This window comes from Budorcas taxicolor, chromosome 3 (genome assembly GCF_023091745.1).
Source record: "Budorcas taxicolor isolate Tak-1 chromosome 3, Takin1.1, whole genome shotgun sequence".
NCBI classification, from domain to species: Eukaryota; Metazoa; Chordata; class Mammalia; order Artiodactyla; family Bovidae; genus Budorcas; species Budorcas taxicolor.
Genome location: NC_068912.1, coordinates 38,318,494 through 38,331,201, shown reverse-complemented (window position 1 = coordinate 38,331,201; position 12,708 = coordinate 38,318,494). Strand labels below are relative to the sequence as shown.

Sequence of the window (12,708 nt, the reverse complement as noted above, 5' to 3'; positions counted from 1 at the left end):
ACAAACAAACAAAAACAAATATATGGATCGGTGGAGTGGAATAAAGAGCCCCAAAATAAACCTGCACATGGACAGTCCATTAATCTTTGACAAAGGAGTTAAGAATACACAATGGAGAAAAGAGAGTCTCTTAGGCAAATGGAGTTGGGAAAACTGGACAGCAACATATAAATCAATGAAGTTAGAACACACCTTCACATCATAAACAAAAGTAAACTCAAAGTAGCTGAAAGAATTAAATATAAGATGACACTATAGAGGGGAACACAGGAAAAACATTTTCTGACACAAATCACAGCAGTGCTATCTTAAACCAGTCTCCCAGAGCAAAAGAAATAAAACAAAAATAAACAAATGGGACATAAATCAAATTTATAAGCTTTTGCACAGCAAAGGATACCATAAACAATACAAAAAGATATCTTACAGACTGGCAGAAAATGTTTGCAAATCATGAAACCAACAAAATTAATATCTAAAATATACAAAGAGCTCACTTATCTCAATTTTTTTTTCTGGGTATAGGGTACTTTTATTGATGGTACATGACAAGGCAGGGCTCCCTAAGCCCCTCCCCTTCCTCAAGGCCTTGGGGATGGAAATGTGTGGAGGTCAGGAGATTCTCAGTGTGGTGGAGGTGGGGCAGGACTGCCCAGCAGCTGAGGAACTCTCTTCCTCTCATGCTCCTGCTGGGACTGGGGTTCTGGGGATCTTACTCCTTGGAGGCCATGCGGACCATGAGGTCCACCACCCTGTTGCTGTAGCCGAATTCATTGTCATACCAGGAAATGAGCTTGACAAAATGGTCGTTGAGGGCAATGCCAGCCCCAACATTGAAGGTAGAAGAGTGACTGTTGCTGTTGAAGTCGCAGGAGACAACCTGGTCCTCACTGTAGCCTAGAATGCCCTTGAGAGGGCCCTCTGATGCCTGCTTCACCACCTTCTTGATCTCATCATACTTGGCAGGTTTCTCCAGGTGGCAGGTCAGATCCACAACGGACACGTTGGGGGTGGGGACGTGGAAGGCCATGCCAGAGAGCTTCCCATTGAGCTCAGGGATGACCTTGCCCATGGCCTTGGCAGTGCCAGTAGAAGCAGGGATGTTGTTCTGGGAAGCCTCTCGGTCATCACGCCACAGCTTCCTGGAGAGGCCAACCACAGTCTTCTGGGTGGCAGTGATGGCGTGGACAGTGGTCGTAAGTCCCTCCATGATGCCAAAGTGGTCGTGGATGACCTTGGCTGGGGGGGCAAGCAGTTGGTGGTGCAGGAGGCATTGCTGACAATCATGAGGGTGTTATACTTCTCGTGGTTCATACCCATCACAAATATGGGGGCATCGGCAGAAAGTGCAGAGATGATGACCTTCTTGGCTCCACCCTTCAAGAGAGCCCCAGCCTTCTCCATAGTAGTGAAGACCCCAGCGGACTCCACCACGTACTCAGCACCAGCATCACCCACTTGATGTTGGCAGGATCTCACTCCTGGAAGATGGTGATGGCCTTTCCATTGATGATGAGCTTCCCGTTCTCTGCCTTGACTGTGCCATGGAACTTGCCGTGGGTGGAATCATACTGGAACATGTAGACCATGTAGTGAAGGTCAATGAAGGGGTCACTGATGGTGACAATGTCCACTTTGCCAGAATTAAAAGCAGCCCTGGTGACCAGGTGCCCGATGCGGCCAAATCCGTTCACTCCAACCTTCACCATCTTGTCTCAGGGATGCGGCTGGCACAGCACGGAAGTAACGGCTATCTGTCAAACAGGCAGGAGCAGGGAGCCTCAATATTTTTTTTAAGAAGCAAACAATCCAATCAAAAATGGACAGAAAACCTTAACAGACATTTCTCCAAAGCGGACATATAGATGGCCAACAAGCTTATGAAAAGATGCTCAACATTGCTGTGATTTGAGAAGTGCAAATAAAAACTACAATGAGGTATTGCATCTTCACACTAGTCAAAATGGCCATCATTAAAAAGTCTACAAATAATAAATGCTGGAGAGAGTATGAAAAAGAGGAACTCGCCTACATTGTTGTTGGGAATGTAAATTGGTTCAGCCACTATGGAGACTATTGTGGAGGTTCCTTAAAAAAATAAAAATAGAGCCACCATATAATCCAGCAATCTTACTCCTGGACATATGTCCAGAAAATACAAAGACTAATTTGAAAAGATGTATGCATGCCAGTGTTCACAGAAGCACTGTTTAGAATTGCTAAGACCTAAAGCAACCTAAGTATACATCACTGGATTAATGAATAAGATGATCTGCCTCTTTATATATGTGGCATATACACACACACAGTGGAATACTACTCAACCATAAAAAAGAACAAAATAATCCCTAGAAATCATCCTACTAAGTGAAGTAAGACAGACAAAGAAAGACAAATATCATATCACAGATATCACTTCTATGTAGAATCTTAAAAATATGATATGAATGAACTTACTTATGGAACAGAAACAGACTCACAGATATAGAAAGCAAATTTATGATTACTGAAGTGGAGTGGAGAGGGGAAGGGATAAATTAGGAGTTTGGATTAAAAGATATACACTATTATATATGAAATATTTTTTTTTATTCTTTGTTTTTACTTTATTTTACTTTACAATACTGTATTGGTTTTGCCATACATTGACATGACAATGTATTATATATGAAATATTTAAACAATAAGATCCTACTGTATCACATAGAAAATTCTTCAATACCTTGTAATAACCAATAATGGAAAAAATCTGAAACATATATGTGTGTCTGTATAATTAAATCACTTTACCAAGGCAATGGCAACCCACTCCAGTACTCTCGCCTGGAAAATCCCATGGACGGAAGAGCCTGGTAGGCTGCTGTCCATGGGGTCGCTAAGACTCAGACACGACTGAGCGACTTCACTTTCACTTTTTACTTTCATGTATTGGAGAAGGAAATGGCAACCCACTCCAGTATTCTTGCCTGGAAAATCCATGGACAGAGGAGCCTGGTGGGCTGCAGTCCATGGGGTCGCTAAGTGTCGGATACGACTGAGCAACTTCACTTTCAGTTTTTACTTTCATGCATTGGGGAAGGAAATGGCAACCCACTCCAGTGTTCTTGCCTGGAGAATCCCTGAGACGGGGGAGCCTGGTGCACTGCCGTCTCTGAGGTCGCACAGAGTTGGACACGACTGAAGCGACTTAGCAGCAGTAGCAGCAGCAGCAGAAACTAACAAAGCATTTAATTCAGCACGAGTAAAAATAAATATCCATTACCTCGACATATATGCTGTTTGAGAAAGTACAAGGATAATTAGGTGATGTGATAGAGGTGTTCGATAAAGCCATTGTGGAAATTAACACAATGTGCACCTTAAAAACTCACACAATATTATGTTAGCTACAACTCTATTTTTTTAAAGTGCAAAGGACAAAATATCTGTAGCTGATTCAAACTTAGGAAGAAGTATGACATTTTGCTAAAGCATAGAAAAGATATTAGCTTAGTATTTTAAGTTATACTGCAAGAAGAAAGCAATCATTGTACAATTCCTGGTAAGTATTTAAAATAATGAAATAAAACATTTTTAGCCTCTTTGTTTCCAGTGTTTTAAATTATAGTGTATTGCTTCACAGGCCGGGCTAGTGGTAAAGAACCCACCCGCCAATGCAGGAGACTTAAGAGACATGGGTTCCATACCTGGGTTGGAAATATCCCTTGGAGGAGGATATGCCAACTTACTCCAGTATTCTTGCCTGGAAAATCCCATGGACAGTGGAGCCTGGAGGGCTACAGTTCATAGGGTTGCAAAGAGTCAGACACGACTGAAGAAGCTTAGCATGAACACAAATACTAGTTTTATTTTATTTTTCATTTCCATAATACATTTTAACCAACAGTATAGGAATTTTTATTGTTTTAACAAAATTTTATTAAAAGTCATGGAACAATAATAATCTTCCCACTGATTATTAAAATTGCTTTGCATAGTTTCAGTGTTTACATTTTTATGATCCCACATTACCATACAAAGTGAAAGCTCAATGTATTTAACAAAAATCATAAATTTTGCTTGTTTGCATTTATCTATATTTTACTTAAGAAATTTCCTTTCAGAAATCTTTTCCCTTATGGATTTCTGAAGGACAAGGCTGTGACTTGCATATTTTACATAATGAACACCAGATTGTAAAATCTGAATCAAAATAAAATGCTCCATTGAGCATAATTTATTTGAAATGGATAAGCAATTAACATTGAAATAAGACATGAGAAAATTGAAAAAAAATTTAAATGTCTATATTATCCTGAAGGTGTGATTTCATTCCACTAAGGCAAATATGTATCTGAAATGATCAAACAGTTTAGCTATATTCACTTGCCCCAATTCCGTCATTCCTTGCCATTTGTATATGTTATCCTTTAGCCTCTCATTTTTCCTGAACTTTCCTTAGTTCTCTCTATTTGTGAAACTCAGCAGTGTTTCCTAACAAAATGTTTAAGCTTTAGTCTTATTTGTAGCAATTGGATAATGTATCTAATAGAAAGTTCATACATATCTTAATAATACTTACTTGACTATGATAGAACAATGTCACAATTTACCAGCTCTACTATTTCTTATTCTAAAGGGATATTCTACAACTGCAAATGAATATTGGGGCTTTAGGATAAAAAACTTTAATTTTTTTTCTCTAATAGTACAGATTTTTTAAACAGAGTCACATACTTTCAAGGTGTTTTCTGCATATAGTGAAATACAATAGTTGCTCTATAGACTTTTAGGTACACTCAGTGCCATGGGTCAACCTATAACTGAGTGGTCACATAAGATTCTAACTTGAGGCTTTGACACTTCCCTACATTACTGCAATGGACTGTATTTAATAGTTTCTAGTAAATTTTTTAAAAATTGTATTGTTTAATATTGTATTCCCATTTGTCCTTTAAAAATATTACAAGGATTATACCTCCTGTGGCTATTATGTTAGTCAAATCCTGTGTAAGTGCAATGCTTTGCAATAAATATGTAAATATGTCTAGTTTAATAGGAAAAAGAAAGTTACTTTCTTATATTCATTGATGAATGTAAATGCATATATTTGTATCTTATTTGGCAGTCCTCCTTTCCTAAGGAGGAAATTTAAGAATTTTTAAGACTTTTTCAGTTTTTTAAATTTACTTTCAAACAATAATTATTAGGAATTTTTTTGTTATAGTCTATTCATTTGGTGATATAATTTCCAGAAGTTTTTCTGTAAGAGTGATTTCTATGTGCTGTTTATTGTTTTGCTGTTCTTTATAACTATTGTTGCTTTGCCAACTATAAGAAACATTTAATTATTTAAATCATTTCAATATATTATGAAGGGAACAAAATTTTGAATTGATTGAAAACACAGTAATTGATTTTTAAGTCTATTGGATCTTTGAAACACTTTCCCCTTCTATTCTAGATGGTTGTAGTTGTGCAGACTTCTACATTACATACATATTTTTGTCCTTATATATATTTTTATTTCAACTTTTCTTCATCTTATTCCATCACTATTTGAAAAGAGAATTTTAGAAAGTTAGCAACTTGAATTCAAATACTGTGGTTGCTAGAAGAGAGGAAGGTATGAGACACAACATTTCTCTTTTGGAATTTAAAGTTTGAGTACAAAGGTTGACTAAGAAACCCACAAGTCTTCCCTCTAATCTCTTTAGTAGGATGAAGCTAATTTCCTCAGTATCACTTCAGTGTGTCACTGTTGTTACTGTGCAAACTCTGAGCCTTATTTCTACATGCCTTCAGCAGGGAAATAAAATAATAATAATAAAGTAACTTTTTAGGTAGAGAGGTATCTGAATTTGTTACTTGTAATTTAGGTTATTCATTGGAACCTTGCCTTTTTTGTGATGCTAGCAATTTAAAGGCAAATGATTTTGGATGAATTCAAAGGGAAAAATTCTAAGATTTCAAGGGGTTTTTCTGTTGGAATGTCTTAAAAATTATAATTAGTTGAAGAAATTGAAGTTGTCTATTTCTACTCAATCTCTTCATGTATTTAGCTACCTTAAACTGAGTGTCTGGGTATGCATATGTGTACAGATATATAAAGTTTATGAGAATTACCATATAAACGAATATATCTCTTATTTATATTGTAACTTGTCTTTCTCTTTGCAAAATCAATAGGTACTGGACAGTGAGGAGTTGATTTTATTCAGGCTATTACAATATAGAGAACATTTATTAATGATGAACTTCTTCTCAGATAAAAGGAGGTTAATAGGGTTAGTACCAAAATAGTCATCCATGATTCTCAGGGTAGCTATAGGGAGGAGTAGAAAGTGAGTCATCAGAAGGGTGGATGTGCTTAGTTCTTAGAGTATATGAAAACAGTTTGGTCCTTGGGAACACAAATACAGAAGGGTGAGAGGGGTTCTTAATAGTTCTTTTCTGAAAGTCTTGGGCCCACCTGATGTCCAAAACTGACCACTGTTTTAAAACTATTGATCTAAAAACAATGTAAGACTACATTATAGTTATATATAATAATGGATCTAGCTTAAAGCACTTAGAAAAAACAATAAATTTAATACAAAAGGCATCTTCTCAAAAAATGTTTCCATGAAGGGATTATATTTTGGCAATATATATGGATAAATTTGGAATAGGAAATGGCAAACCACTACAGTATTCTTGCCTGGAAAATTCCAGGAACAGAGGAGCCTGTCAGGCTGCAGTCTGTGGGGTCTCAAAGATTTGGACATGACTATAGCAACTGAGCACATGGATAAAATGACGTTTGGTTGCTTTTGTCTCTCTTGTCTATGAAACAATATTTAAAATTGTGTATTTTTAATCAAGCTTACCAGTACAGTTAAATGAGGCAAAAATAATCAAATTATATTTCTTACATTAATTGTTCTTTTTAAAAATAAAAATCTGAAATTACTTGTCATGTCAATCTTCATGTTTATCTCTTGTAAAAAACATTACCATCTTTATTGTGTAAAACTCTGAACACATCTAAAATCAACTAGCTTGTACACAAGTACTTCATTCTATTCTTTTAGCCATATTACTCCTAGAAATTTTTATAATTTATTCTAAAAAGCATAGAAATTTATATCTCAGAGGTAAAATCTTATTACTAGCATAAATAACACAATGTCTTTTAAAATCTACTCAGTATTAATCAGGAGAGTAAAACATAAAGACATTAAAGTAGTAAATCAGTTCAGTTCAGTCACTCAGTCATGTCCGACTCTTGCAACCCCATCAATTGCTGCATGCCAAACGTCCCTGTCCATCACCAACTCCTGGACCTTGCTCAAACTCATGTCCGTCAAGTCGGTGATGCCATCCAACCATCTCTTCCTCAATTGTACCCTTCTCCCCCTGCCTTCAGTCCTTCCCAGCATCAGGATTTTTCCAATGAGTCCGTTCTTTAATCAGGTGGCCAAAGTATTGGAGCTTCAGCTTCATAATCAGTCCTTTCAATGATTATTCAGGATTGATTTCCTTTAGGATTGATTGGTTTGATTTCCTTGCAATCCAAGGGACTCTCAAGAGTCTTCTCTAACACCACAGTTCAGAAGTGTCAATTCTTTGGTGCTCAACATTCTTTACGGTCTAACTCTCACATCAATACATGACTCCTGGAAAAGCCACAGCTTTGACTAGGTGGACCTTTGTTGGCAAAGTAATCTCTCTACTTTTTAATATGCTGTCTAGGTTGGTCATAATTTTTCTTCAAAGGAGCGAGTGTCTTTTAATTTCATGGCTGGCAGTCACTATTTGCTGTGATTTTGGAGCCCAAGAAAATAAAGTCTGTCACTGTTTCCATTGTTTTTACATTTATTTGCCATAATGTAAGGAGACCAAATGCCAAGATCTTAGTTTTTTGAATGTTGAGTTTTAAGCCAGCTTTTTCACTCTCCTCTTTCATTTTTATCAAGAGACTCTTTAGTTCCTCTTCAATTTGTACCATAAGGATGTGTCATCTGCATATCTGAGATTATTGATATTTCACCTGGCAATCTTGATTCAAGCTTGTGCTTTATCCAGCCCTGGATTTCCCATGAGTTAAATAAGCAGAGTGACAATATACAGCATTGACATACTCCTTTCCCAATTTGGAACCAGTCCGTTGTTCCATTTCCATTTCTAACTGTTGCTTCTTGACCTGCATACACATTTCTCAGGAGGCAGGTAAGGTGGTCTGGAATTCCCGTGTCTTTAAGAATTTTAAACAGTTTGGTGTGATCCACACAGTCAAAGCCTTTGGGGTAGTCAATAAAGCAGAAGTAGATGTTTTTCTAGAATTCTCTTGCTTCGTGTCCAACTCTTTGTAACTCCATAAAATATAGCCCACCAGCCTTCTCTGTCCATGGAATCCTCCAGGCAAGAATACTGGAGAGGGTTGCTATTTCTTTTTCCATAGGATCTTCCCAACCCAGAGATTGAACCTGGGTCTCCTGCATTGCAGGCAGAGTTTTTACAAACTGAGCCCAGGGAAGTCGGAAATAGTAAATGCTACATACTAATATAAACATATTTTTCAAACCATACAAGAGACTTGAAGATTGAAAGGGCATTTCGGGTAGTAAGGTCTATGTATTGTTAATAAAATAAGATGTTGAGCAGTATGAGAATCAACACTTTCACAAGACAGAAAGGACTGGAAAAAAAAAAAGGAAATTTCTACCCACAAACCCTTATCAGTTTATACATCTAACTCAGCTTTAAAGAAACATTTAATACTTTTGTATTCTTATATATAGTATATAAATACATTTTCTGTTTGCCTTTTTCTGTTTCCCTAAACTCTCTCTAAATATGTTAAGCCAACAACAACAGAGGGTAGAAATTATTGGCTACTAATTTAAAAAAATTAAAAGACTGACTAGAAAATATAGATTTATGAAGCAATAGTTTAGTAGAAGATTAGAAATTTATAAGAACATTCACTGAATGAAAATTCACAAAATTGCTTAACCGTGCTAATTATTTGATAGGTGTAAGAGAGTGTGCACAAGTTTCCATTATAGGATTCTGATTGCTTCAATTCACTGCTTATGAAGCCTGAGTTCGCATGCAAAGGAATAATTGTAACTGCTGAAGTTGAAATTAGAATTAAGTCACTGGATAAACTATGTTTATGTATGTCTAAGCATTTTTATTATAGGAGAAATTTTAGAGATGTTTACATATGTACATACAACTAAAAATATGTAAAATGCATTTAAATGGTACAATGAACTCTGAATAATAATAGAAATTTAAAAGAACTAATAAAATTTGAAAAATGTATACACATGAAAGCCAGTATGTTCATAAACTCTAGCAAATGTTATTATGCCATTTTTAATTTCTTTAGGATTTCATGAATTATTTTTAACCTTGCCTCATTCACTTAATTTCAGAATAACAAAACACAATATGACTTTACTTACGAGTTTTGGCAAATATTTATATCAAGCATACTTTTTTTTTCCTTCAATGAAATAGTTTGATTCCTGTCTATATATATTTTTGTTTATAAATTCAACTATCTTTCATTTAATTCCTACAATTTTCAAGCACTGTACTTAGAATTGTTGTTTGGTTGTTGTGTCCGACACTTTTCAACCTCATGAACTGCAGCATGCTGAGCTTCCCTGTCTTTCACTATCTCCCTGAGTTTGCTCAAACTCATGACCATTGAGTCAGTGATGCCATCCAACCAACTCATCCTCTGTTGCCACCTTCTTCTCTTGCCCTCAGTCTTTCCCAGCAACAGGGTCTTTTCCAATGTGTTGGATCTTTGCATCAGGTGGCCAAAGTATTGGAGCTTCAGTTTCAGGATCAGTCCTTCCAATGAATATTCAGGATTAATTTCCTTTAGGATTGACTGGTTTGATCCCCTTGCAGTCCAAGGCACTGTAATTAATCTTCTCCACCACCACAGTTTGAAAGCCTCAGTTCTTCAGTGCTCAGCCTTCTTTGGGCTTCCCTGATAGCTCAATCGGTAAAGAATCCGACTGCAATTAAGGAGAAACCAGTTAGATTCCTGGGACAGGAAGATCTGCTGAAGTAGGAATAGGCTACCTACTCCAGTATTCCTGGGCTTCCCTTGTGGCTCAGCTAATAAAGAATCAACTTGTGATGCAGGAGACCTGGGTTTAATTCCTGAGGTGGGAAGATTCCCTGGAGAAGGGAAAGGCTACCCACTTAAGTATTCTGCCCTGGACAATGCCATGGACTGTAGAGTTCAGTTCCATTCAGTTCAGTCACTCAGTCGTGTCCAACTCTTTGTGACCCCATGAACTGCAGCACGCCAGGCCTCCCTGTCCATCACCAACTCCCAGAGTTCACTCAGACTCACGTCCATTGAGTCGGTGATGCAATTCAGCGATCTCATCCTCTGTCATCCCCTTCTCCTCCTGACCCCAATCCCTTCCAGCATCAGAGTCTTTTCCAATGAGTCAACTCTTCACATGAGGTAGCCAAAGTATTGGAGTTTTAGCTTTAGCATCAATGCTAACAAAGAACACCCAAGAATGAACTCCTTTAGAATGGACTGGTTGGATCTCCTTGAGGTCAAAGGGACTCTCAGGAGTCTTGCAGTTCAAAAGCATCAATTATTCGATGCTCAGCCTTCTTCCCAGTCCAACTCTTACATCTATACATGACTACTGGAAAAACCATAGCCTTGACTAGATGGACATTTGTTGGCAACATAATGTCTCTGCTTTCGAATATGCTATCTATGTTGGTCATAACTTTTCTTTCAAGGAGTAAGCATCTTTTAATTTCATGGCTGCAGTCACCATCTGCAGTGATTTTGGAGCCCAAAAATATAAAGTCTGACACTTTCCCCATCTATTTCCCATGAAGTGATGGGTCCAGATGCCATGATCTTCGTTTTCTGAGTATTGAGCTTTCAAGCCAACTTTTTCACTCTCCTCTTTCACTTTCATCTACCATGTTCTTCCTCACTTTCTGCCATAAGAATCTCACTTTCTGTTATTGAGATTTCTCCTGGCAATCTTGATTCTATCTTGTGCTTCTTCCAGCCCAGAGTTTCTCATGATGTACTCTGCATATAAGTTAAATAAGCAGGGTGACAATATACATACATACAGCCTTGACACACTCCTTTTCCTATTTAGAACCAGTCTGTTGTTCCATGTCCTGTTATAACTGTTGCTTCCTGACCTGCATATAGGTTTCTCAAGGGGCAGGTCAGGTGGTCTGGTATTCCCATCTCTTTCAGATGTTTCCACAGTTTATTGTGATCCACACAGTCAAAGGCTTTGTCATAGTCAATAAAGCAGAATTAGATGTTTTTCTGGAATTCTCTTGCTTTTTCCATGATCCAGCTGATGTTGGCAATTTGATCTCTGGTTCCTCTGTCTTTTCTAAAACCAGCTTGACCATCTGGAGTTCATGGGGTCACAAAGAGTCAAACAGGACTGAGTGACTTTCACTTTCACTTTGGAGCCTTCTTTATGGTCCAATTCTCACATCGATACATGATCACTGGGAAAAACTCTAACTTTGACTATATGGACCTTTATTGGCCAAGTGATGTCTCTGCTTTTTAATACACTGTCTGGGTCTGTCATAGCTTTTCTTCCAAGGAGCAAGCATCTTTGAATTTTGTGGCTGCAGTCACCATCCACATTGAATTTGGCACCCAAGAAAATGAAATCTGACACTCTTTCCATGTTTGTGCCTTATTGAAGCCACACAACTCAGGTGAGTCTTGAATCCACAGGCCAGGACTGGATCCCATGGGCTAGAACTTGAACCTAGTCAAAATTCAGATTGGGACTTACCCACTATCTTTTTTTTTTTTTTGGTCTGTGCTGGGTCTCCTTTGTTTTGCATGGGCTTTCTCTAGTTGTGGTGATCAGGAGCTACTCTTCATTGCTGTGTTCGGGTATCTCATTGCAGTGGCCTGTCTTGTTGTGGTGCAAAGGCTCTAGGTGTGCAGTCTTCAGTAGCTGCAACATGCAGGCTTAATTGTTGCAGTGTATGAGGTAGTTGGGACACATGTGCCTAGCTTCTCCACTGCATGTGGAATCTTCTCAGATCAGAAATTGAACCTGCATCCCCTGCATTGGCAGGCAGATTCTTAACCACAGTGCCACCAGAAAAGTCCAAACCCACAGTCTTTTAATCAAGGGCTTAATGAAACTCAGGTTCTTTATGTCTCATGGCAGAAAGAATTCATTTCAGTAAGAAACAAAGTGATAGGTAAGCAGTGGATTCATTAAGAGAGATTCACATTCCATAGACAGAATGTTATCTGTCTCAAAAGGTGAGAACAACCTTGGGAAAAACATACTCTACAGAAAGAGTGTGGACCACCTCAGAAGGTGTGAGGTCCAGAAATATGGTGTGGTTAGATTTTTATGGGCTGGGTAATTTCATAGGATCATAACTGGGAGGATAATTCCAACTATTTTAGGAAAAGGCAGGAATGTCCAGGGATTGGGCCACCACCCACTTTTTGGCCACTTATACTTGGCCTCAGAACTGTCATGACAAGTGTAGATGTGTCCTTTAGATGCTAATGTATTACAGTGTGCATATAATGAATCTCCAGGTCTATGGGAGGTCAAATCTTGGACCTAGTTGGTTCTAACCAGTTTTGGTTACACCCTATGACTGTGTCAGTTTTAAAAAAAGATTGTGCCCTGCCTCCTTCCTTCCTGTTTCATTATCAGTGTGAAGCTTCCA

The 12,708-nt window shown here is 37.9% G+C and overlaps 1 pseudogene; it reads right to left on the bottom strand.

Annotated features, from left to right (window-relative positions):
• Positions 1-687: 687 nt before the first annotated feature.
• On the bottom strand, positions 688-1,755 carry LOC128045046 (glyceraldehyde-3-phosphate dehydrogenase-like; annotated as a pseudogene).
• Positions 1,756-12,708: the final 10,953 nt, after the last annotated feature.